Below are 21,029 nucleotides of genomic sequence, written 5' to 3' on the forward strand. Positions count from 1 at the left end.
CCATTGCGCTCTGCACGCGTGGGTTCGAGTCCCATCCTCGTCGTATCGTCTTTGGTACTCTTTTTGGTTGTTTAATCTGGCCGTATGTTAAGTTTTAAGAGTTCGTGATTGGATTTCGTATTTGACAATTTGACAATCAAATTGCCCTTGTTAGTCACTGGGTTGGCCGAGTGGTTAAGGCGTTGGACTTAAGTTCCAATGGACAGTTGTCCGCGTGGGTTCGAACCCCACACCAAGTAAATTGTTGTTATTTTTGTTGCATGTTCTGCATGAGTGCGATCGATCTGATGTGTGCTCGAGTGGAAAACTGACGAAATTGTACATTTATCTTACATTTTGTACAGAGATGTTTGTCAAATTTCTGCTGAATGACAACATTTATTTTCAAGTGGAGTATTTCGTACATCAAACACACTGCTTGAATTGGAAAATTGGCCATCGTCCGGACGAGGTGGCCGAGTGGTTAAGGCGATGCACTGCTAATCCATTGCGCTCTGCACGCGTGGGTTCGAATCCCATCCTCGTCGTATCATCTTTGGCTCTTTTTTCGGTTGTTTAATTCTTGCCCTATGTTAAGTTTTGAGAATTCGTGATTGGATTTCGTATTATCATTTGACAATCAAATTGCCCTTGATCGTCACTGGGTTGGCCGAGTGGTTAAGGCGTTGGACTTAAGTTCCAATGGACAGTTGACCGCCTGCGTTCGAACCCCACACCCAGTAAATTGTCATTATTTTCGTTGCATATTCTGCACGACTGCTATCGATCTGATGTGTGCTCGAGTGGAGAAGACTGACGAAATTGTACATTTGTATTTCATTTTGTACTGAGATGTTTGTCAAACTTCTGCTGAATGACAAGATTTATTTGTAAGTGGAGTATTTCGTACATCAAACACATTGCTTTAATTGGAAAATTGGCCTTCGTCTGGTCAAAGTTGCCGAGTGTTAAGGCGATGGACTGCTAACCCTTTGTGCTCTGCCCGCGTGGGTTCCAGTCCCATCCTCGTCGTGTCATCTTTGGTACTCTTTTTGGTTGTTTAATCTGGCCCTATGTTATGTTTTAAGAGTTCGTGATTGGAATTCGTATGATCATTTGGCAATCAAATTCCCCTTGAAGTCACTGGGTTGGCCGAGTGGTTAAGGCGTTGGACTTAAGTTCCAATGGACAGTTGTCCGCGTGGGTTCGAACCCCACACCCAGTAAATAGTTGTTATTTTGTTGCATGTTCTGCATGAGTGCTATCGATCTCATATGTGCTCGAGTGGAAAACCGACGAAATTGTACATTTATCTTACATTTTGTACAGAGATGTTTGTCAAACTTCTGCTGAATGACAACATTTATTTTCAAGTGGAGTATTTCGTACATCAAACACATTGCTTTAATTCGAAAATGGACCTTCGTCCGGACGAGGTGGACGAGTGGTTAAGGTGATGGACTGCTAATCCATTGTGCTCTGCACGCGTGGGTTCGAATCCCATCCTCGTCGTATCATCTTTGGTACTCTTTTTGGTTGTTAAATCTTGCACTATGTTAAGTTTTGAGAATTCGTGATTGGATTTCGTATTATCATTGGGCAATCAAATTGCCCTTGATCGTCACTGGGTTGGCCGAGTGGTTAAGGCGTTGGACTTATGTTCCAATGGACAGTTGTCCGCGTGGGTTCGAACCCCACACCCAGTAAATTGTCATTATTTCCGTTGCATATTCTGCACGACTGCTATCGATCTGATGTGTGCTCGAGTGGAAAAGAGTGACGAAATTGTACATTTGTATTTCATTTTGTACTGAGATGTTTGTCAAACTTCTGCTTAATGACAAGATTTATTTTCAAGTGGAGTATTTCGTACATCAAACAAATTGCTTTAATTGGAAAATTGGCCTTCGTCGGGTCAAAGTTGCCGAGTGTTAAGTCGATGTACTGCTAACCCATTGTGCTCTGCACGCGTGGGTTCGAATCCCATCCTCGTCGTATCAACTTTGATACTCTTTTTGGTTGTTTAATCTGGCCCTATGTTAAGTTTTAAGAGTTCGTGATTGGATTTCGTATTATCATGTGGTAATCAAATTGCCCTTGATCGTCACTGGGTTGGCCGAGTGGTTAAGGCGTTGGACTTAAGTTCCAATGGACAGTTGTCCGCGTAGGTTCGAACCCCACACCCAGTAAAATGTTGTTATTTTCGTTGCATATTCTGCACCACTGCTATCGATCTGATGTGTGCTCGAGTGGAAAAGACTGACGAAATTGTACATTTATCTTACATTTTGTACTGAGATGTTTGTCAAATTTCTGCTGAATGACAACATTTATTTTCAAGTGGAGTATTTCGTACATCAAACACATTGCTTTAATTCGAAAATGGACCTTCGTCCGGACGAGGTGGCCGAGTGGTTAAGGCGATGGACTGCTAATCCATTGTGCTCTGCACGCGTGGGTTCGAATCCCATCCTCGTCGTGTCATCTTTGGTACTCTTTTTGGTTGTTAAATCTTGCACTATGTTAAGTTTTGAGAATTCGTGATTGGATTTCGTATTATCATTGGGCAATCAAATTGCCCTTAATCGTCACTGGGTTGGCCGAGTGGTTAAGGCGTTGGACTTAAGTTCCAATGGACAGTTGTCCGCGTGGGTTCGAACCCCACACCAAGTAAACTGTTGTTATTTTCGTTGCATATTCTGCACGACTGCTATCGATCTGATGTGTGCTCGAGTGGAAAAGACTGACGAAATTGTACATTTGCATTTCATTTTGTACAGAGATGTTTGTCAAATTTCTGCTGAATGACAACATTTATTTTCAAGTGGAGTATTTCGTACATCAAACACACTGCTTGAATTGGAAAATTGGCCTTTGTCTGGACGAGCTGGCCGAGTGGTTAAGGCGATGGACTGCTAATCCATTGTGCTCTGCACGCGTGGGTTCGAATCCCATCCTCGTCGTGTCATCTTTGGTACTCTTTTTGGTTGTTAAATCTTGCACTATGTTAAGTTTTGAGAATTCGTGATTGGATTTCGTATTATCATTGGGCAATCAAATTGCCCTTAATCGTCACTGGGTTGGCCGAGTGGTTAAGGCGTTGGACTTAAGTTCCAATGGACAGTTGTCCGCGTGGGTTCGAACCCCACACCCAGTAAAATGTTGTTATTTTCGTTGCATATTCTGCACCACTGCTATCGATCTGAGGTGTGCTCGAGTGGAAAAGACTGACGAAATTGTACATTTGTATTTCATTTTGTACAGAGATGTTTGTCAAACTTCTGCTGAATGACAACATTTATTTGTAAGTGGAGTGTTTCGTACATCAAACACATTGCTTTAATTGGAAAATTGGCCTTCGTCGGGTCAAAGTTGCCGAGTGTTAAGGCGATGCACTGCTAATCCATTGCGCTCTGCACGCGTGGGTTCGAGTCCCATCCTCGTCGTATCATCTTTGGTACTCTTTTTGGTTGTTTAATCTGGCCCTATGTTAAGTTTTAAGAGTTCGTGATTGGATTTCGTATTATCATTTGACAATCAAATTGCCCTTGATAGTCACTCGGTTGGCCGAGTGGTTAAGGCGTTGGACTTAAGTTCCAATGGACAGTTGTCCGCGTGGGTTCGAACCCCACACCAAGTAAATTGTTGTTATTTTTGTTGCATGTTCTGCATGAGTGCGATCGATCTGATGTGTGCTGGACTGGAAAACTGACGAAATTGTACATTTATCTTACATTTTGTACTGAGATGTTTGTCAAATTTCTGCTGAATGACAAGATTTATTTGTAAGTGGAGTATTTCGTACATCAAACACACTGCTTGAATTGGAAAATTGGCCTTCGTCCGGACGAGGTGGCCGAGTGGTTAAGGCGATGGACTGCTAATCCATTGATTTCGTATTATCATTAGGCCATCAAATTGCCCCGGATCGTCACTGGGTTGGCCGAGTGGTTAAGGCGTTGGACTTAAGTTCCAATGGACAGTTGTCCGCCTGCGTTCGAACCCCACACCCAGTAAATTGTCATTATTTTCGTTGCATATTCTGCACGACTGCTATCGATCTGATGTGTGCTCGAGTGGAGAAGACTGACGAAATTGTACATTTGTATTTCATTTTGTACTGAGATGTTTGTCAAACTTCTGCTGAATGACAAGATTTATTTGTAAGTGGAGTATTTCGTACATCAAACACATTGCTTTAATTGGAAAATTGGCCTTCGTCGGGTCAAAGTTGCCGAGTGTTAAGGCGATGCACTGCTAATCCATTGCGCTCTGCACGCGTGGGTTCGAGTCCCATCCTCGTCGTATCATCTTTGGTACTCTTTTTGGTTGTTTAATCTGGCCCTATGTTAAGTTTTAAGAGTTCGTGATTGGATTTCGTATTATCATTTGACAATCAAATTGCCCTTGATAGTCACTCGGTTGGCCGAGTGGTTAAGGCGTTGGACTTAAGTTCCAATGGACAGTTGTCCGCGTGGGTTCGAACCCCACACCCAGTAAATTGTTGTTATTTTTGTTGCATGTTCTGCATGAGTGCTATCGATCTGATGTGTGCTGGAGTGGAAAACTGACGAAATTGTACATTTATCTTACATTTTGTACAGAGATGTTTGTCAAATTTCTGCTGAATGACAACATTTATTTTCAAGTGGAGTATTTCGTACATCAAACACACTGCTTGAATTGGAAAATTGGCCTTCGTCTGGACGAGGTGGCCGAGTGGTTAAGGCGATGGACTGCTAATCCATTGTGCTCTGCACGCGTGGGTTCGAATCCCATCCTCGTCGTGTCATCTTTGGTACTCTTTTTGGTTGTTAAATCTTGCACTATGTTAAGTTTTGAGAATTCGTGATTGGATTTCGTATTATCATTGGGCAATCAAATTGCCCTTGATCGTCACTGGGTTGGCCGAGTGGTTAAGGCGTTGGACTTAAGTTCCAATGGACAGTTGTCCGCGTGGGTTCGAACCCCACACCCAGTAAAATGTTGTTATTTTCGTTGCATATTCTGCACCACTGCTATCGATCTGATGTGTGCTCGAGTGGAAAAGACTGACGAAATTGTACATTTGTATTTCATTTTGTACTGAGATGTTTGTCAAACTTCTGCTGAATGACAACATTTATTTTCAAGTGGAGTATTTCGTACATCAAACACACTGCTTGAATTGGAAAATTGGCCTTCGTCCGGACGAGGTGGCCGAGTGGTTAAGGCGATGGACTGCTAATCCATTGTGCTCTGCACGCGTGGGTTCGAATCCCATCCTCGTCGTGTCATCTTTGGTACTCTTTTTGGTTGTTAAATCTTGCACTATGTTAAGTTTTGAGAATTCGTGATTGGATTTCGTATTATCATTGGGCAATCAAATTGCCCTTAATCGTCACTGGGTTGGCCGAGTGGTTAAGGCGTTGGACTTAAGTTTCAATCGACAGTTGTCCGCGTGGGTTCGAACCCCACACCCAGTAAAATGTTGTTATTTTCGTTGCATATTCTGCACCACTGCTAACGATCTGATGTGTGCTCGAGTGGAAAAGACTGACGAAATTGTACATTTGTATTTCATTTTGTACTGAGATGTTTGTCAAACTTCTGCTGAATGACAACATTTATTTTCAAGTGGAGTATTTCGTACATCAAACACACTGCTTGAATTGGAAAATTGGCCTTCGTCTGGACGAGGTGGCCGAGTGGTTAAGGCGATGGCCTGCTAATCCATTGTGCTCTGCACGCGTGGGTTCGAATCCCATCCTCGTCGTATCATCTTTGGTACTCTTTTTGGTTGTTTAATCTTGCCCTATGTTAAGTTTTAAGAGTTCGTGATTGGATTTCGTATTATGATTTGGCAATCAAATTGCCCTTGATCGTCACTGGGTTGGCCGAGTGGTTAAGGCGTTTGACTTAAGTTCCAATGGACAGTTGTCCGCGTGGGTTCGAACCCCACACCAAGTAAACTGTTGTTATTTTCGTTGCATATTCTGCACGACTGCTATCGATCTGATGTGTGCTCGAGTGGAAAAGACTGACGAAATTGTACATTTGCATTTCATTTTGTACTGAGATGTTTGTCAAACTTCTACTGAATGACAAGATTTATTTGTAAGTGGAGTATTTCGTACATCAAACACATTGCTTTAATTGGAAAATTGGCCTTCGTCGGGTCAAAGTTGCCGAGTGTTAAGGCGATGCACTGCTAATCCATTGCGCTCTGCACGCGTGGGTTCGAGTCCCATCCTCGTCGTATCGTCTTTGGTACTCTTTTTGGTTGTTTAATCTGGCCGTATGTTAAGTTTTAAGAGTTCGTGATTGGATTTCGTATTTGACAATTTGACAATCAAATTGCCCTTGTTAGTCACTGGGTTGGCCGAGTGGTTAAGGCGTTGGACTTAAGTTCCAATGGACAGTTGTCCGCGTGGGTTCGAACCCCACACCAAGTAAATTGTTGTTATTTTTGTTGCATGTTCTGCATGAGTGCGATCGATCTGATGTGTGCTCGAGTGGAAAACTGACGAAATTGTACATTTATCTTACATTTTGTACAGAGATGTTTGTCAAATTTCTGCTGAATGACAACATTTATTTTCAAGTGGAGTATTTCGTACATCAAACACACTGCTTGAATTGGAAAATTGGCCATCGTCCGGACGAGGTGGCCGAGTGGTTAAGGCGATGCACTGCTAATCCATTGCGCTCTGCACGCGTGGGGTCGAATCCCATCCTCGTCGTATCATCTTTGGCTCTTTTTTCGGTTGTTTAATTCTTGCCCTATGTTAAGTTTTGAGAATTCGTGATTGGATTTCGTATTATCATTTGACAATCAAATTGCCCTTGATCGTCACTGGGTTGGCCGAGTGGTTAAGGCGTTGGACTTAAGTTCCAATGGACAGTTGACCGCCTGCGTTCGAACCCCACACCCAGTAAATTGTCATTATTTTCGTTGCATATTCTGCACGACTGCTATCGATCTGATGTGTGCTCGAGTGGAGAAGACTGACGAAATTGTACATTTGTATTTCATTTTGTACTGAGATGTTTGTCAAACTTCTGCTGAATGACAAGATTTATTTGTAAGTGGAGTATTTCGTACATCAAACACATTGCTTTAATTGGAAAATTGGCCTTCGTCGGGTCAAAGTTGCCGAGTGTTAAGGTGATGGACTGCTAATCCATTGTGCTCTGCACGCGTGGGTTCGAATCCCATCCTCGTCGTATCATCTTTGGTACTCTTTTTGGTTGTTTAATTCTTGCCCTATGTTAAGTTTTGAGAATTCGTGATTGGATTTCGTATTATCATTAGGCCATCAAATTGCCCTTGATCGTCACTGGGTTGGCCGAGTGGTTAAGGCGTTGGACTTATGTTCCAATGGACAGTTGTCCGCGTGGGTTCGAACCCCACACCCAGTAAATTGTCATTATTTCCGTTGCATATTCTGCACGACTGCTATCGATCTGATGTGTGCTCGAGTGGAAAAGAGTGACGAAATTGTACATTTGTATTTCATTTTGTACTGAGATGTTTGTCAAACTTCTGCTTAATGACAAGATTTATTTTCAAGTGGAGTATTTCGTACATCAACCAAATTGCTTTAATTGGAAAATTGGCCTTCGTCGGGTCAAAGTTGCCGAGTGTTAAGTCGATGTACTGCTAACCCATTGTGCTCTGCACGCGTGGGTTCGAATCCCATCCTCGTCGTATCAACTTTGATACTCTTTTTGGTTGTTTAATCTGGCCCTATGTTAAGTTTTAAGAGTTCGTGATTGGATTTCGTATTATCATGTGGTAATCAAATTGCCCTTGATCGTCACTGGGTTGGCCGAGTGGTTAAGGCGTTGGACTTAAGTTCCAATGGACAGTTGTCCGCGTAGGTTCGAACCCCACACCCAGTAAAATGTTGTTATTTTCGTTGCATATTCTGCACCACTGCTATCGATCTGATGTGTGCTCGAGTGGAAAAGACTGACGAAATTGTACATTTATCTTACATTTTTTTACTGAGATGTTTGTCAAATTTCTGCTGAATGACAACATTTATTTTCAAGTGGAGTATTTCGTACATCAAACACATTGCTTTAATTCGAAAATGGACCTTCGTCCGGACGAGGTGGCCGAGTGGTTAAGGCGATGGACTGCTAATCCATTGTGCTCTGCACGCGTGGGTTCGAATCCCATCCTCGTCGTATCATCTTTGGTACTCTTTTTGGTTGTTTAATCTGGCCCTATGTTAAGTTTTAAGAGTTCGTGATTGGATTTCGTATTATGATTTGGCAATCAAATTGTCCTTGATAGTCACTGGGTTGGCCGAGTGGTTAAGCCGTTTGACTTAAGTTCCAATGGACAGTTGTCCGCGTGGGTTCGAACCCCACACCAAGTAAACTGTTGTTATTTTCGTTGCATATTCTGCACGACTGCTATCGATCTGATGTGTGCTCGAGTGGAAAAGACTGACGAAATTGTACATTTGTATTTCATTTTGTACAGAGATGTTTGTCAAATTTCTGCTGAATGACAACATTTATTTGTAAGTGGAGTATTTCGTACATCAAACACATTGCTTTAATTGGAAAATTGGCCTTCGTCTGGACGAGGTGGCCGAGTGGTTAAGGCGATGGACTGCTAATCCATTGTGCTCTGCACGCGTGGGTTCGAATCCCATCCTCGTCGTGTCATCTTTGGTACTCTTTTTGGTTGTTAAATCTTGCACTATGTTAAGTTTTGAGAATTCGTGATTGGATTTCGTATTATCATTGGGCAATCAAATTGCCCTTAATCGTCACTGGGTTGGCCGAGTGGTTAAGGCGTTGGACTTAAGTTCCAATGGACATTTGTCTGCCTGCGTTCGAACCCCACACCCAGTAAAATGTTGTTATTTTCGTTGCATATTCTGCACGACTGCTATCGATCTTATGTGTGCTCGAGTGGAAAAGACTGACGAAATTGTACATTTGTATTTAATTTTGTACTGAGATGTTTGTCAAACTTCTGCTGAATGACAAGATTTATTTGTAAGTGGAGTATTTCGTACATCAAACACATTGCTTGAATTCGAAAATTGGCCTTCGTCGGGTCAAAGTTGCCGAGTGTTAAGGCGATTTACTGCTAATCCATTGCGCTCTGCACGCGTGGGTTCGAGTCCCATCCTCGTCGTATCATCTTTGGTACTCTTTTTGGTTGTTTAATCTGGCCCTATGTTAAGTTTTAAGAGTTCGTGATTGGATTTCGTATTATCATTTGACAATCAAATTGCCCTTGATAGTCACTGGGTTGGCCGAGTGGTTAAGGCGTTGGACTTAAGTTCCAATGGACAGTTGTCCGCGTGGGTTCGAACCCCACACCCAGTAAATTGTTGTTATTTTCGTTGCATATTCTGCACGACTGCTATCGATCTGATGTGTGCTCGAGTGGAAAAGACTGACGAAATTGTACATTTGTATTTCATTTTGTACAGAGATGTTTGTCAAATTTCTGCTGAATGACAACATTTATTTGTAAGTGGAGTATTTCGTACATCAAACACATTGCTTTAATTGGAAAATTGGCCTTCGTCTGGACGAGGTGGCCGAGTGGTTAAGGCGATGGACTGCTAATCCATTGTGCTCTGCACGCGTGGGTTCGAATCCCATCCTCGTCGTGTCATCTTTGGTACTCTTTTTGGTTGTTAAATCTTGCACTATGTTAAGTTTTGAGAATTCGTGATTGGATTTCGTATTATCATTGGGCAATCAAATTGCCCTTAATCGTCACTGGGTTGGCCGAGTGGTTAAGGCGTTGGACTTAAGTTCCAATGGACATTTGTCTGCCTGCGTTCGAACCCCACACCCAGTAAAATGTTGTTATTTTCGTTGCATATTCTGCACGACTGCTATCGATCTTATGTGTGCTCGAGTGGAAAAGACTGACGAAATTGTACATTTGTATTTCATTTTGTACTGAGATGTTTGTCAAACTTCTGCTGAATGACAAGATTTATTTGTAAGTGGAGTATTTCGTACATCAAACACATTGCTTTAATTGGAAAATTGGCCTTCGTCGGGTCAAAGTTGCCGAGTGTTAAGGCGATTTACTGCTAATCCATTGCGCTCTGCACGCGTGGGTTCGAGTCCCATCCTCGTCGTATCATCTTTGGTACTCTTTTTGGTTGTTTAATCTGGCCCTATGTTAAGTTTTAAGAGTTCGTGATTGGATTTCGTATTATCATTTGATAATCAAATTGCCCTTGATAGTCACTGGGTTGGCCGAGTGGTTAAGGCGTTGGACTTAAGTTCCAATGGACAGTTGTCCGCGTGGGTTCGAACCCCACACCCAGTAAATTGTTGTTATTTTCGTTGCATATTCTGCACGACTGCTATCGATCTGATGTGTGCTCGAGTGGAGAAGACTGACGAAATTGTACATTTGTATTTCATTTTGTACTGAGATGTTTGTCAAACTTCTGCTGAATGACAAGATTTATTTGTAAGTGGAGTATTTCGTACATCAAACACATTGCTTTAATTGGAAAATTGGCCTTCGTCGGGTCAAAGTTGCCGAGTGTTAAGGCGATAGACTGCTAACCCATTGTGCTCTGCCCGCGTGGGTTCCAGTCCCATCCTCGTCGTATCATCTTTGGTACTCTTTTTGGTTGTTTAATCTGGCCCTATGTTATGTTTTAAGAGTTCGTGATTGGAATTCGTATTATCATTTGGCAATCAAATTCCCCTTGAAGTCACTGGGTTGGCCGAGTGGTTAAGGCGTTGGACTTAAGTTCCAATGGACAGTTTTCCGCGTGGGTTCGAACCCCACACCCAGTAAATAGTTGTTATTTTGTTGCATGTTCTGCATGAGTGCCATCGATCTCATGTGTGCTCGAGTGGAAAACCGACGAAATTGTACATTTATCTTACATTTTGTACAGAGATGTTTGTCAAATTTCTGCTGAATGACAACATTTATTTTCAAGTGGAGTATTTCGTACATCAAACACATTGCTTGAATTCGAAAATGGACCTTCGTCCGGACGAGGTGGACGAGTGCTTAAGGCGATGGACTGCTAATCCATTGTGCTCTGCACGCGTGGGTTCGAATCCCATCCTCGTCGTATCATCTTTGGCACTTTTTTTGGTTGTTTAATTCTTGCCCTATGTTAAGTTTTGAGAATTCGTGATTGGATGTCGTATTATCATTAGGCCATCAAATTGCCCTTGATCGTCACTGGGTTGGCCGAGTGGTTAAGGCGTTGGACTTATGTTCCAATGGACAGTTGTCCGCGTGGGTTCGAATCCCACACCCAGTAAATTGTCATTATTTCCGTTGCATATTCTGCACGACTGCTATCGATCTGATGTGTGCTCGAGTGGAAAAGAGTGACGAAATTGTACATTTGTATTTCATTTTGTACTGAGATGTTTGTCAAACTTCTGCTTAATGACAAGATTTATTTTCAAGTGGAGTATTTCGTACATCAAACAAATTGCTTTAATTGGAAAATTGGCCTTCGTCGGGTCAAAGTTGCCGAGTGTTAAATCGATGTACTGCTAACCCATTGTGCTCTGCACGCGTGGGTTCGAATCCCAGCCTCGTCGTATCAACTTTGGTACTCTTTTTGGTTGTTTAATCTGGCCCTATGTTAAGTTTTAAGAGTTCGTGATTGGATTTCGTATTATCATTTGGTAATCAAATTGCCCTTGATCGTCACTGGGTTGGCCGAGTGGTTAAGGCGTTGGACTTAAGTTCCAATGGACAGTTGTCCGCGTAGGTTCGAACCCCACACCCAGTAAAATGTTGTTATTTTCTTTGCATATTCTGCACCACTGCTATCGATCTGATGTGTGCTCGAGTGGAAAAGACTGACGAAATTGTACATTTATCTTACATTTTGTACAGAGATGTTTGTCAAATTTCTGCTGAATGACAACATTTATTTGTAAGTGGAGTATTTCGTACATCAAACACATTGCTTTAATTCGAAAATGGACCTTCGTCCGTACGAGGTGGCCGAGTGGTTAAGGCGATGGACTGCTAATCCATTGTGCTCTGCACGCGTGGGTTCGAATCCCATCCTCGTCGTATCATCTTTGGTACTATTTTTGGTTGTTTAATCTGGCCCTATGTTAAGTTTTAAGAGTTCGTGATTGGATTTCGTATTATGATTTGGCAATCAAATTGCCCTTGATAGTCACTGGGTTGGCCGAGTGGTTAAGCCATTTGACTTAAGTTCCAATGGACAGTTGTCCGCGTGGGTTCGAACCCCACACCAAGTAAACTGTTGTTATTTTCGTTGCATATTCTGCACGACTGCTATCGATCTGATGTGTGCTCGAGTGGAAAAGACTGACGAAATTGTACATTTGTATTTCATTTTGTACAGAGATGTTTGTCAAATTTCTGCTGAATGACAACATTTATTTTCAAGTGGAGTATTTCGTACATCAAACACATTGCTTTAATTGGAAAATTGGCCTTCGTCTGGACCAGGTGGCCGAGTGGTTAAGGCGATGGACTGCTAATCCATTGTGCTCTGCACGCGTGGGTTCGAATCCCATCCTCGTCGTGTCATCTTTGGTACTTTTTTTGGTTGTTAAATCTTGCACTATGTTAAGTTTTGAGAATTCGTGATTGGATTTCGTATTATCATTGGGCAATCAAATTGCCCTTAATCGTCACTGGGTTGGCCGAGTGGTTAAGGCGTTGGACTTAAGTTCCAATGGACAGTTGTCCGCGTGGGTTCGAATCCCAAACCCAGTAAAATGTTGTTATTTTCGTTGCGTATTCTGCACCACTGCTATCGATCTGATGTGTGCTCGAGTGGAAAAGACTGACGAAATTGTACATTTGTATTTCATTTTGTACTGAGATGTTTGTCAAACTTCTGCTGAATGACAAGATTTATTTGTAAGTGGAGTATTTCGTACATCAAACACATTGCTTTAATTGGAAAATTGGCCTTCGTCGGGTCAAAGTTGCCGAGTGTTAAGGCGATGCACTGCTAATCCATTGCGCTCTGCACGCGTGGGTTCGAGTCCCATCCTCGTCGTATCATCTTTGGTACTCTTTTTGGTTGTTTAATCTGGCCCTATGTTAAGTTTTAAGAGTTCGTGATTGGATTTCGTATTATCATTTGACAATCAAATTGCCCTTGATAGTCACTGGGTTGGCCGAGTGGTTAAGGCGTTGGATTTAAGTTCCAATGGACAGTTGTCCGCGTGGGTTCGAACCCCACACCCAGTAAATGGTTGTTATTTTTGTTGCATGTTCTGCATGAGTGCTATCGATCTGATGTGTGCTGGAGTGGAAAACTGACGAAATTGTACATTTATCTTACATTTTGTACCGAGATGTTTGTCAAATTTCTGCTGAATGACAACATTTATTTTCAAGTGGAGTATCTCGTACATCAAACACACTGCTTGAATTGGAAAGTATGCCTTCGTCTGGACGAGGTGGCCGAGTGGTTAAGGCGATGGACTGCTAATCCATTGATTTCGTATTATCATTAGGCCATCAAATTGCCCCTGATCGTCACTGGGTTGGCCGAGTGGTTAAGGCGTTGGACTTAAGTTCCAATGGACAGTTGTCCGCCTGCGTTCGAACCCCACACCCAGTAAATTGTCATTATTTTCGTTGCATATTCTGCACGACTGCTATCGATCTGATGTGTGCTCGAGTGGAGAAGACTGACGAAATTGTACATTTGTATTTCATTTTGTACTGAGATGTTTGTCAAATTTCTGCTGAATGACAACATTTATTTTCAAGTGGAGTATTTCGTACATCAAACACATTGCTTTAATTCGAAAATGGACCTTCGTCCGGACGAGGTGGCCGAGTGGTTAAGGCGATGGACTGCTAATCCATTGTGCTCTGCACGCGTGGGTTCGAATCCCATCCTCGTCGTATCATCTTTGGTACTCTTTTTGGTTGTTTAATCTGTCCCTATGTTAAGTTTTAAGAGTTCGTGATTGGATTTCGTATTATCATTTGGCAATCAAATTGCCCTTGATAGTCACTGGGTTGGCCGAGTGGTTAAGGCGTTGGACTTAAGTTCCAATGGACAGTTGTCCGCGTGGGTTCCAACAGCACACCAAGTAAACTGTTGTTATTTTCGTTGCATATTCTGCATGAGTGCTATCGATCTGATGTGTGCTCGAGTGGAAAAGACTGACGAAATTGTACATTTATCTTACATTTTGTACAGAGATGTTTGTCAAATTTCTGCTGAATGACAACATTTATTTTCAAGTGGAGTATTTCGTACATCAAACACACTGCTTTAATTGGAAAATTGGCCTTCGTCTGGACGAGGTGGCCGAGTGGTTAAGGCGATGGACTGCTAATCCATTGTGCTCTGCACGCGTGAGTTCGAATCCCATCCTCGTCGTGTCATCTTTGGTACTCATTTTGGTTGTTAAATCTTGCACTATGTTAAGTTTTAAGAGTTCGTGATTGGATTTCGTATTATCATTTGACAATCAAATTGCCCTTGATAGTCACTGGGTTGGCCGAGTGGTTAAGGCGTTGGACTTAAGTTCCAATGGACAGTTGTCCGCGTGGGTTCGAACCCCACACCCAGTAAATTGTTGTTATTTTTGTTGCATGTTCTGCATGAGTGCTATCGATCTGATGTGTGCTGGAGTGGAAAACTGACGAAATTGTACATTTATCTTACATTTTGTACAGAGATGTTTGTCAAATTTCTGCTGAATGACAACATTTATTTTCAAGTGGAGTATTTCGTACATCAAACACACTGCTTGAATTGGAAAGTATGCCTTCGTCTGGACGAGGTGGCCGAGTGGTTAAGGCGATGGACTGCTAATCCATTGATTTCGTATTATCATTAGGCCATCAAATTGCCCCTGATCGTCACTGGGTTGGCCGAGTGGTTAAGGCGTTGGACTTAAGTTCCAATGGACAGTTGTCCGCGTGGGTTCGAACCCCACACCCAGTAAATTGTTGTTATTTTTGTTGCATGTTCTGCATGAGTGCTATCGATCTGATGTGTGCTGGAGTGGAAAACTGACGAAATTGTACATTTATCTTACATTTTGTACAGAGATGTTTGTCAAATTTCTGCTGAATGACAACATTTATTTTCAAGTGGAGTATTTCGTACATCAAACACACTGCTTGAATTGGAAAGTATGCCTTCGTCTGGACGAGGTGGCCGAGTGGTTAAGGCGATGGACTGCTAATCCATTGATTTCGTATTATCATTAGGCCATCAAATTGCCCCTGATCGTCACTGGGTTGGCCGAGTGGTTAAGGCGTTGGACTTAAGTTCCAATGGACAGTTGTCCGCCTGCGTTCGAACCCCACACCCAGTAAATTGTCATTATTTTCGTTGCATATTCTGCACGACTGCTATCGATCTGATGTGTGCTCGAGTGGAAAAGAGTGACGAAATTGTACATTTGTATTTCATTTTGTACTGAGATGTTTGTCAAACTTCTGCTTAATGACAAGATTTATTTTCAAGTGGAGTATTTCGTACATCAAACAAATTGCTTTAATTGGAAAATTGGCCTTCGTCGGGTCAAAGTTGCCGAGTGTTAAGTCGATGTACTGCTAACCCATTGTGCTCTGCACGCGTGGGTTCGAATCCCATTCTCGTCGTATCAACTTTGGTACTCTTTTTGGTTGTTTAATCTGGCCCTATGTTAAGTTTTAAGAGTTCGTGATTGGATTTCGTATTATCATGTGGTAATCAAATTGCCCTTGATCGTCACTGGGTTGGCCGAGTGGTTAAGGCGTTGGACTTAAGTTCCAATGGACAGTTGTCCGCGTAGGTTCGAACCCCACACCCAGTAAAATGTTGTTATTTTCGTTGCATATTCTGCACCACTGCTATCGATCTGATGTGTGCTCGAGTGGAAAAGACTGACGAAATTGTACATTTATCTTACATTTTGTACAGAGATGTTTGTCAAATTTCTGCTGAATGACAACATTTATTTGTAAGTGGAGTATTTCGTACATCAAACACATTGCTTTAATTCGAAAATGGACCTTCGTCCGGACGAGGTGGCCGAGTGGTTAAGGCGATGGACTGCTAATCCATTGTGCTCTGCACGCGTGGGTTCGAATCCCATCCTCGTCGTATCATCTTTGGTACTATTTTTGGTTGTTTAATCTGGCCCTATGTTAAGTTTTAAGAGTTCGTGATTGGATTTCGTATTATCATTTGGCAATCAAATTGCCCTTGATAGTCACTGGGTTGGCCGAGTGGTTAAGCCGTTTGACTTAAGTTCCAATGGACAGTTGTCCGCGTGGGTTCGAACCCCACACCAAGTAAACTGTTGTTATTTTCGTTGCATATTCTGCACGACTGCTATCGATCTGATGTGTGCTCGAGTGGAAAAGACTGACGAAATTGTACATTTGTATTTCATTTTGTACAGAGATGTTTGTCAAATTTCTGCTGAATGACAACATTTATTTTCAAGTGGAGTATTTCGTACATCAAACACATTGCTTTAATTGGAAAATTGGCCTTCGTCTGGACGAGGTGGCCGAGTGGTTAAGGCGATGGACTGCTAATCCATTGTGCTCTGCACGCGTGGGTTCGAATCCCATCCTCGTCGTGTCATCTTTGGTACTCTTTTTGGTTGTTAAATCTTGCACTATGTTAAGTTTTGAGAATTCGTGATTGGATTTCGTATTATCATTGGGCAATCAAATTGCCCTTAATCGTCACTGGGTTGGCCGAGTGGTTAAGGCGTTGGACTTAAGTTCCAATGGACAGTTGTCCGCGTGGGTTCGAATCCCACACCCAGTAAAATGTTGTTATTTTCGTTGCATATTCTGCACCACTGCTATCGATCTGATGTGTGCTCGAGTGGAAAAGACTGACGAAATTGTACATTTGTATTTCATTTTGTACTGAGATGTTTGTCAAATTTCTGCTGAATGACAAGATTTATTTGTAAGTGGAGTATTTCGTACATCAAACACATTGCTTTAATTGGAAAATTGGCCTTCGTCGGGTCAAAGTTGCCGAGTGTTAAGGCGATGCACTGCTAATCCATTGCGCTCTGCACGCGTGGGTTCGAGTCCCATCCTCGTCGTATCATCTTTGGTACTCTTTTTGGTTGTTTAATCTGGCCCTATGTTAAGTTTTAAGAGTTCGTGATTGGATTTCGTATTATCATTTGACAATCAAATTGCCCTTGATAGTCACTGGGTTGGCCGAGTGGTTAAGGCGTTGGATTTAAGTTCCAATGGACAGTTGTCCGCGTGGGTTCGAACCCCACACCCAGTAAATTGTTGTTATTTTTGTTGCATGTTCTGCATGAGTGCTATCGATCTGATGTGTGCTGGAGTGGAAAACTGACGAAATTGTACATTTATCTTACATTTTGTACAGAGATGTTTGTCAAATTTCTGCTGAAAGACAACATTTATTTTCAAGTGGAGTATCTCGTACATCAAACACACTGCTTGAATTGGAAAGTATGCCTTCGTCTGGACGAGGTGGCCGAGTGGTTAAGGCGATGGACTGCTAATCCATTGATTTCGTATTATCATTAGGCCATCAAATTGCCCTTGATCGTCACTGGGTTGGCCGAGTGGTTAAGGCGTTGGACTTAAGTTCCAATGGACAGTTGTCCGCCTGCGTTCGAACCCCACACCCAGTAAATTGTCATTATTTTCGTTGCATATTCTGCACGACTGCTATCGATCTGATGTGTGCTCGAGTGGAGAAGACTGACGAAATTGTACATTTGTATTTCATTTTGTACTGAGATGTTTGTCAAATTTCTGCTGAATGACAACATTTATTTTCAAGTGGAGTATTTCGTACATCAAACACATTGCTTTAATTGGAAAATGGACCTTCGTCCGGACGAGGTGGCCGAGTGGTTAAGGCGATGGACTGCTAATCCATTGTGCTCTGCACGCGTGGGTTCGAATCCCATCCTCGTCGTATCATCTTTGGTACTCTTTTTGGTTGTTTAATCTGTCCCTATGTTAAGTTTTAAGAGTTCGTGATTGGATTTCGTATTATGATTTGGCAATCAAATTGCCCTTGATAGTCACTGGGTTGGCCGAGTGGTTAAGGCGTTGGACTTAAGTTCCAATGGACAGTTGTCCGCGTGGGTTCCAACAGCACACCAAGTAAACTGTTGTTATTTTCGTTGCATATTCTGCATGAGTGCTATCGATCTGATGTGTGCTCGAATGGAAAAGACTGACGAAATTGTACATTTATCTTACATTTTGTACAGAGATGTTTGTCAAATTTCTGCTGAATGACAAGATTTATTTTCAAGTGGAGTATTTCGTACATCAAACACACTGCTTTAATTGGAAAATTGGCCTTCGTCTGGACGAGGTGGCCGAGTGGTTAAGGCGATGGACTGCTAATCCATTGTGCTCTGCACGCGTGGGTTCGAATCCCATCCTCGTCGTGTCATCTTTGGTACTCATTTTGGTTGTTAAATCTTGCACTATGTTAAGTTTTAAGAGTTCGTGATTGGATTTCGTATTATCATTTGACAATCAAATTGCCCTTGATAGTCACTGGGTTGGCCGAGTGGTTAAGGCGTTGGACTTAAGTTCCAATGGACAGTTGTCCGCGTGGGTTCTAACCCTACACCCAGTAAATTGTTGTTATTTTCGTTGCATGTTCTGCATGAGTGCTATCGATCTGATGTGTGCTGGAGTGGAAAACTGACGAAATTGTACATTTATCTTACATTTTGTACAGAGATGTTTGTCAAATTTCTGCTGAATGACAAGATTTATTTTCAAGTGGAGTATTTCGTACATCAAACACACTGCTTGAATTGGAAAGTATGCCTTCGTCTGGACGAGGTGGCCGAGTGGTTAAGGCGATGGACTGCTAATCCATTGATTTCGTATTATCATTAGGCCATCAAATTGCCCCTGATCGTCACTGGGTTGGCCGAGTGGTTAAGGCGTTGGACTTAAGTTCCAATGGACAGTTGTCCGCCTGCGTTCGAACCCCACACCCAGTAAATTGTCATTATTTTCGTTGCATATTCTGCACGACTGCTATCGATCTGATGTGTGCTCGAGTGGAGAAGACTGACGAAATTGTACATTTGTATTTCATTTTGTACTGAGATGTTTGTCAAATTTCTGCTGAATGACAACATTTATTTTCAAGTGGAGTATTTCGTACATCAAACACATTGCTTTAATTGGAAAATGGACCTTCGTCCGGACGAGGTGGCCGAGTGGTTAAGGCGATGGACTGCTAATCCATTGTGCTCTGCACGCGTGGGTTCGAATCCCATCCTCGTCGTATCATCTTTGGTACTCTTTTTGGTTGTTTAATCTGTCCCTATGTTAAGTTTTAAGAGTTCGTGATTGGATTTCGTATTATGATTTGGCAATCAAATTGCCCTTGATAGTCACTGGGTTGGCCGAGTGGTTAAGGCGTTGGACTTAAGTTCCAATGGACAGTTATCCGCGTGGGTTCCAACAGCACACCAAGTAAACTGTTGTTATTTTCGTTGCATATTCTGCATGAGTGCTATCGATCTGATGTGTGCTCGAATGGAAAAGACTGACGAAATTGTACATTTATCTTACATTTTGTACAGAGATGTTTGTCAAATTTCTGCTGAATGACAAGATTTATTTTCAAGTGGAGTATTTCGTACATCAAACACACTGCTTTAATTGGAAAATTGGCCTTCGTCTGGACGAGGTGGCCGAGTGGTTAAGGCGATGGACTGCTAATCCATTGTGCTCTGCACGCGTGGGTTCGAATCCCATCCTCGTCGTGTCATCTTTGGTACTCATTTTGGTTGTTAAATCTTGCACTATGTTAAGTTTTAAGAGTTCGTGATTGGATTTCGTATTATCATTTGACAATCAAATTGCCCTTGATAGTCACTGGGTTGGCCGAGTGGTTAAGGCGTTGGACTTAAGTTCCAATGGACAGTTGTCCGCGTGGGTTCTAACCCTACACCCAGTAAATTGTTGTTATTTTCGTTGCATGTTCTGCATGAGTGCTATCGATCTGATGTGTGCTGGAGTGGAAAACTGACGAAATTGTACATTTATCTTACATTTTGTACAGAGATGTTTGTCAAATTTCTGCTGAATGACAAGATTTATTTTCAAGTGGAGTATTTCGTACATCAAACACACTGCTTGAATTGGAAAGTATGCCTTCGTCTGGACGAGGTGGCCGAGTGGTTAAGGCGATGGACTGCTAATCCATTGATTTCGTATTATCATTAGGCCATCAAATTGCCCCTGATCGTCACTGGGTTGGCCGAGTGGTTAAGGCGTTGGACTTAAGTTCCAATGGACAGTTGTCCGCCTGCGTTCGAACCCCACACCCAGTAAATTGTCATTATTTTCGTTGCATATTCTGCACGACTGCTATCGATCTGATGTGTGCTCGAGTGGAGAAGACTGACGAAATTGTACATTTGTATTTCATTTTGTACTGAGATGTTTGTCAAACTTCTGCTGAATGACAAGATTTATTTGTAAGTGGAGTATTTCGTACATCAAACACATTGCTTTAATTGGAAAATTGGCCTTCGTCGGGTCAAAGTTGCCGAGTGTTAAGGCGATGCACTGCTAATCCATTGCGCTCTGCACGCGTGGGTTCGAGTCCCATCCTCGTCGTATCATCTTTGGTACTCTTTTTGGTTGTTTAATCTGGCCCTATGTTAAGTTTTAAGAGTTCGTGATTGGATTTCGTATTATCATTTGACAATCAAATTGCCCTTGATAGTCACTGGGTTGGCCGAGTGGTTAAGGCGTTGGATTTAAGTTCCAATGGACAGTTGTCCGCGTGGGTTCGAACCCCACACCCAGTAAATTGTTGTTATTTTTGTTGCATGTTCTGCATGAGTGCTATCGATCTGATGTGTGCTGGAGTGGAAAACTGACGAAATTGTACATTTATCTTACATTTTGTACAGAGATGTTTGTCAAATTTCTGCTGAATGACAACATTTATTTTCAAGTGGAGTATCTCGTACATCAAACACACTGCTTGAATTGGAAAGTATGCCTTCGTCTGGACGAGGTGGCCGAGTGGTTAAGGCGATGGACTGCTAATCCATTGATTTCGTATTATCATTAGGCC

At 42.3% G+C, this 21,029-nt stretch overlaps 39 non-coding genes across 39 annotated transcripts; all 39 read left to right on the plus strand.

The window, feature by feature from the left end:
* The first annotated feature begins 156 nt into the window (after positions 1–156).
* Positions 157–239, plus strand: Trnal-uaa (transfer RNA leucine (anticodon UAA)). Its single transcript has one exon. It is a non-coding gene; the product is annotated as a tRNA-Leu (tRNA).
* Positions 240–445: 206 nt separating this feature from the next.
* On the plus strand, positions 446–527 carry Trnas-gcu (transfer RNA serine (anticodon GCU)). The gene has a single exon. It is a non-coding gene; the product is annotated as a tRNA-Ser (tRNA).
* A 594-nt stretch (positions 528–1,121) lies between these two features.
* On the plus strand, positions 1,122–1,204 carry Trnal-uaa (transfer RNA leucine (anticodon UAA)). Its single transcript has one exon. It is a non-coding gene; the product is annotated as a tRNA-Leu (tRNA).
* A 205-nt stretch (positions 1,205–1,409) lies between these two features.
* On the plus strand, positions 1,410–1,491 carry Trnas-gcu (transfer RNA serine (anticodon GCU)). Its single transcript has one exon. It is a non-coding gene; the product is annotated as a tRNA-Ser (tRNA).
* A 111-nt stretch (positions 1,492–1,602) lies between these two features.
* On the plus strand, positions 1,603–1,685 carry Trnai-uau (transfer RNA isoleucine (anticodon UAU)). Its single transcript has one exon. It is a non-coding gene; the product is annotated as a tRNA-Ile (tRNA).
* A 691-nt stretch (positions 1,686–2,376) lies between these two features.
* On the plus strand, positions 2,377–2,458 carry Trnas-gcu (transfer RNA serine (anticodon GCU)). The gene has a single exon. It is a non-coding gene; the product is annotated as a tRNA-Ser (tRNA).
* Positions 2,459–2,569: 111 nt separating this feature from the next.
* On the plus strand, positions 2,570–2,652 carry Trnal-uaa (transfer RNA leucine (anticodon UAA)). Its single transcript has one exon. It is a non-coding gene; the product is annotated as a tRNA-Leu (tRNA).
* A 208-nt stretch (positions 2,653–2,860) lies between these two features.
* Positions 2,861–2,942, plus strand: Trnas-gcu (transfer RNA serine (anticodon GCU)). The gene has a single exon. It is a non-coding gene; the product is annotated as a tRNA-Ser (tRNA).
* Positions 2,943–3,053: 111 nt separating this feature from the next.
* Positions 3,054–3,136, plus strand: Trnal-uaa (transfer RNA leucine (anticodon UAA)). Its single transcript has one exon. It is a non-coding gene; the product is annotated as a tRNA-Leu (tRNA).
* A 400-nt stretch (positions 3,137–3,536) lies between these two features.
* Positions 3,537–3,619, plus strand: Trnal-uaa (transfer RNA leucine (anticodon UAA)). Its single transcript has one exon. It is a non-coding gene; the product is annotated as a tRNA-Leu (tRNA).
* A 1,065-nt stretch (positions 3,620–4,684) lies between these two features.
* On the plus strand, positions 4,685–4,766 carry Trnas-gcu (transfer RNA serine (anticodon GCU)). Its single transcript has one exon. It is a non-coding gene; the product is annotated as a tRNA-Ser (tRNA).
* A 111-nt stretch (positions 4,767–4,877) lies between these two features.
* On the plus strand, positions 4,878–4,960 carry Trnal-uaa (transfer RNA leucine (anticodon UAA)). The gene has a single exon. It is a non-coding gene; the product is annotated as a tRNA-Leu (tRNA).
* A 208-nt stretch (positions 4,961–5,168) lies between these two features.
* Trnas-gcu (transfer RNA serine (anticodon GCU)) lies at positions 5,169–5,250 on the plus strand. The gene has a single exon. It is a non-coding gene; the product is annotated as a tRNA-Ser (tRNA).
* Positions 5,251–5,652: 402 nt separating this feature from the next.
* Trnas-gcu (transfer RNA serine (anticodon GCU)) lies at positions 5,653–5,734 on the plus strand. Its single transcript has one exon. It is a non-coding gene; the product is annotated as a tRNA-Ser (tRNA).
* Positions 5,735–6,330: 596 nt separating this feature from the next.
* On the plus strand, positions 6,331–6,413 carry Trnal-uaa (transfer RNA leucine (anticodon UAA)). The gene has a single exon. It is a non-coding gene; the product is annotated as a tRNA-Leu (tRNA).
* An 884-nt stretch (positions 6,414–7,297) lies between these two features.
* Trnai-uau (transfer RNA isoleucine (anticodon UAU)) lies at positions 7,298–7,380 on the plus strand. The gene has a single exon. It is a non-coding gene; the product is annotated as a tRNA-Ile (tRNA).
* A 692-nt stretch (positions 7,381–8,072) lies between these two features.
* On the plus strand, positions 8,073–8,154 carry Trnas-gcu (transfer RNA serine (anticodon GCU)). Its single transcript has one exon. It is a non-coding gene; the product is annotated as a tRNA-Ser (tRNA).
* A 402-nt stretch (positions 8,155–8,556) lies between these two features.
* Positions 8,557–8,638, plus strand: Trnas-gcu (transfer RNA serine (anticodon GCU)). Its single transcript has one exon. It is a non-coding gene; the product is annotated as a tRNA-Ser (tRNA).
* Positions 8,639–9,232: 594 nt separating this feature from the next.
* On the plus strand, positions 9,233–9,315 carry Trnal-uaa (transfer RNA leucine (anticodon UAA)). Its single transcript has one exon. It is a non-coding gene; the product is annotated as a tRNA-Leu (tRNA).
* Positions 9,316–9,523: 208 nt separating this feature from the next.
* Trnas-gcu (transfer RNA serine (anticodon GCU)) lies at positions 9,524–9,605 on the plus strand. Its single transcript has one exon. It is a non-coding gene; the product is annotated as a tRNA-Ser (tRNA).
* A 594-nt stretch (positions 9,606–10,199) lies between these two features.
* Trnal-uaa (transfer RNA leucine (anticodon UAA)) lies at positions 10,200–10,282 on the plus strand. Its single transcript has one exon. It is a non-coding gene; the product is annotated as a tRNA-Leu (tRNA).
* A 399-nt stretch (positions 10,283–10,681) lies between these two features.
* Trnal-uaa (transfer RNA leucine (anticodon UAA)) lies at positions 10,682–10,764 on the plus strand. The gene has a single exon. It is a non-coding gene; the product is annotated as a tRNA-Leu (tRNA).
* Positions 10,765–11,163: 399 nt separating this feature from the next.
* Positions 11,164–11,246, plus strand: Trnai-uau (transfer RNA isoleucine (anticodon UAU)). Its single transcript has one exon. It is a non-coding gene; the product is annotated as a tRNA-Ile (tRNA).
* Positions 11,247–11,937: 691 nt separating this feature from the next.
* Positions 11,938–12,019, plus strand: Trnas-gcu (transfer RNA serine (anticodon GCU)). The gene has a single exon. It is a non-coding gene; the product is annotated as a tRNA-Ser (tRNA).
* A 402-nt stretch (positions 12,020–12,421) lies between these two features.
* On the plus strand, positions 12,422–12,503 carry Trnas-gcu (transfer RNA serine (anticodon GCU)). Its single transcript has one exon. It is a non-coding gene; the product is annotated as a tRNA-Ser (tRNA).
* A 594-nt stretch (positions 12,504–13,097) lies between these two features.
* On the plus strand, positions 13,098–13,180 carry Trnal-uaa (transfer RNA leucine (anticodon UAA)). The gene has a single exon. It is a non-coding gene; the product is annotated as a tRNA-Leu (tRNA).
* A 584-nt stretch (positions 13,181–13,764) lies between these two features.
* On the plus strand, positions 13,765–13,846 carry Trnas-gcu (transfer RNA serine (anticodon GCU)). The gene has a single exon. It is a non-coding gene; the product is annotated as a tRNA-Ser (tRNA).
* Positions 13,847–14,248: 402 nt separating this feature from the next.
* Positions 14,249–14,330, plus strand: Trnas-gcu (transfer RNA serine (anticodon GCU)). The gene has a single exon. It is a non-coding gene; the product is annotated as a tRNA-Ser (tRNA).
* Positions 14,331–14,441: 111 nt separating this feature from the next.
* Trnal-uaa (transfer RNA leucine (anticodon UAA)) lies at positions 14,442–14,524 on the plus strand. The gene has a single exon. It is a non-coding gene; the product is annotated as a tRNA-Leu (tRNA).
* Positions 14,525–14,817: 293 nt separating this feature from the next.
* Trnal-uaa (transfer RNA leucine (anticodon UAA)) lies at positions 14,818–14,900 on the plus strand. Its single transcript has one exon. It is a non-coding gene; the product is annotated as a tRNA-Leu (tRNA).
* Positions 14,901–15,967: 1,067 nt separating this feature from the next.
* On the plus strand, positions 15,968–16,049 carry Trnas-gcu (transfer RNA serine (anticodon GCU)). Its single transcript has one exon. It is a non-coding gene; the product is annotated as a tRNA-Ser (tRNA).
* Positions 16,050–16,451: 402 nt separating this feature from the next.
* Positions 16,452–16,533, plus strand: Trnas-gcu (transfer RNA serine (anticodon GCU)). The gene has a single exon. It is a non-coding gene; the product is annotated as a tRNA-Ser (tRNA).
* A 111-nt stretch (positions 16,534–16,644) lies between these two features.
* On the plus strand, positions 16,645–16,727 carry Trnal-uaa (transfer RNA leucine (anticodon UAA)). The gene has a single exon. It is a non-coding gene; the product is annotated as a tRNA-Leu (tRNA).
* Positions 16,728–17,127: 400 nt separating this feature from the next.
* Trnal-uaa (transfer RNA leucine (anticodon UAA)) lies at positions 17,128–17,210 on the plus strand. Its single transcript has one exon. It is a non-coding gene; the product is annotated as a tRNA-Leu (tRNA).
* A 584-nt stretch (positions 17,211–17,794) lies between these two features.
* Trnas-gcu (transfer RNA serine (anticodon GCU)) lies at positions 17,795–17,876 on the plus strand. Its single transcript has one exon. It is a non-coding gene; the product is annotated as a tRNA-Ser (tRNA).
* Positions 17,877–18,278: 402 nt separating this feature from the next.
* Positions 18,279–18,360, plus strand: Trnas-gcu (transfer RNA serine (anticodon GCU)). The gene has a single exon. It is a non-coding gene; the product is annotated as a tRNA-Ser (tRNA).
* Positions 18,361–19,138: 778 nt separating this feature from the next.
* Trnas-gcu (transfer RNA serine (anticodon GCU)) lies at positions 19,139–19,220 on the plus strand. Its single transcript has one exon. It is a non-coding gene; the product is annotated as a tRNA-Ser (tRNA).
* Positions 19,221–19,622: 402 nt separating this feature from the next.
* Positions 19,623–19,704, plus strand: Trnas-gcu (transfer RNA serine (anticodon GCU)). The gene has a single exon. It is a non-coding gene; the product is annotated as a tRNA-Ser (tRNA).
* Positions 19,705–20,674: 970 nt separating this feature from the next.
* Positions 20,675–20,757, plus strand: Trnal-uaa (transfer RNA leucine (anticodon UAA)). The gene has a single exon. It is a non-coding gene; the product is annotated as a tRNA-Leu (tRNA).
* Positions 20,758–21,029: the final 272 nt, after the last annotated feature.

The sequence above is a fragment of the Phallusia mammillata genome, chromosome 4, assembly GCF_965637545.1.
Source record: "Phallusia mammillata chromosome 4, kaPhaMamm4.hap1.1, whole genome shotgun sequence".
NCBI lineage: Eukaryota > Metazoa > Chordata > Ascidiacea > Phlebobranchia > Ascidiidae > Phallusia > Phallusia mammillata.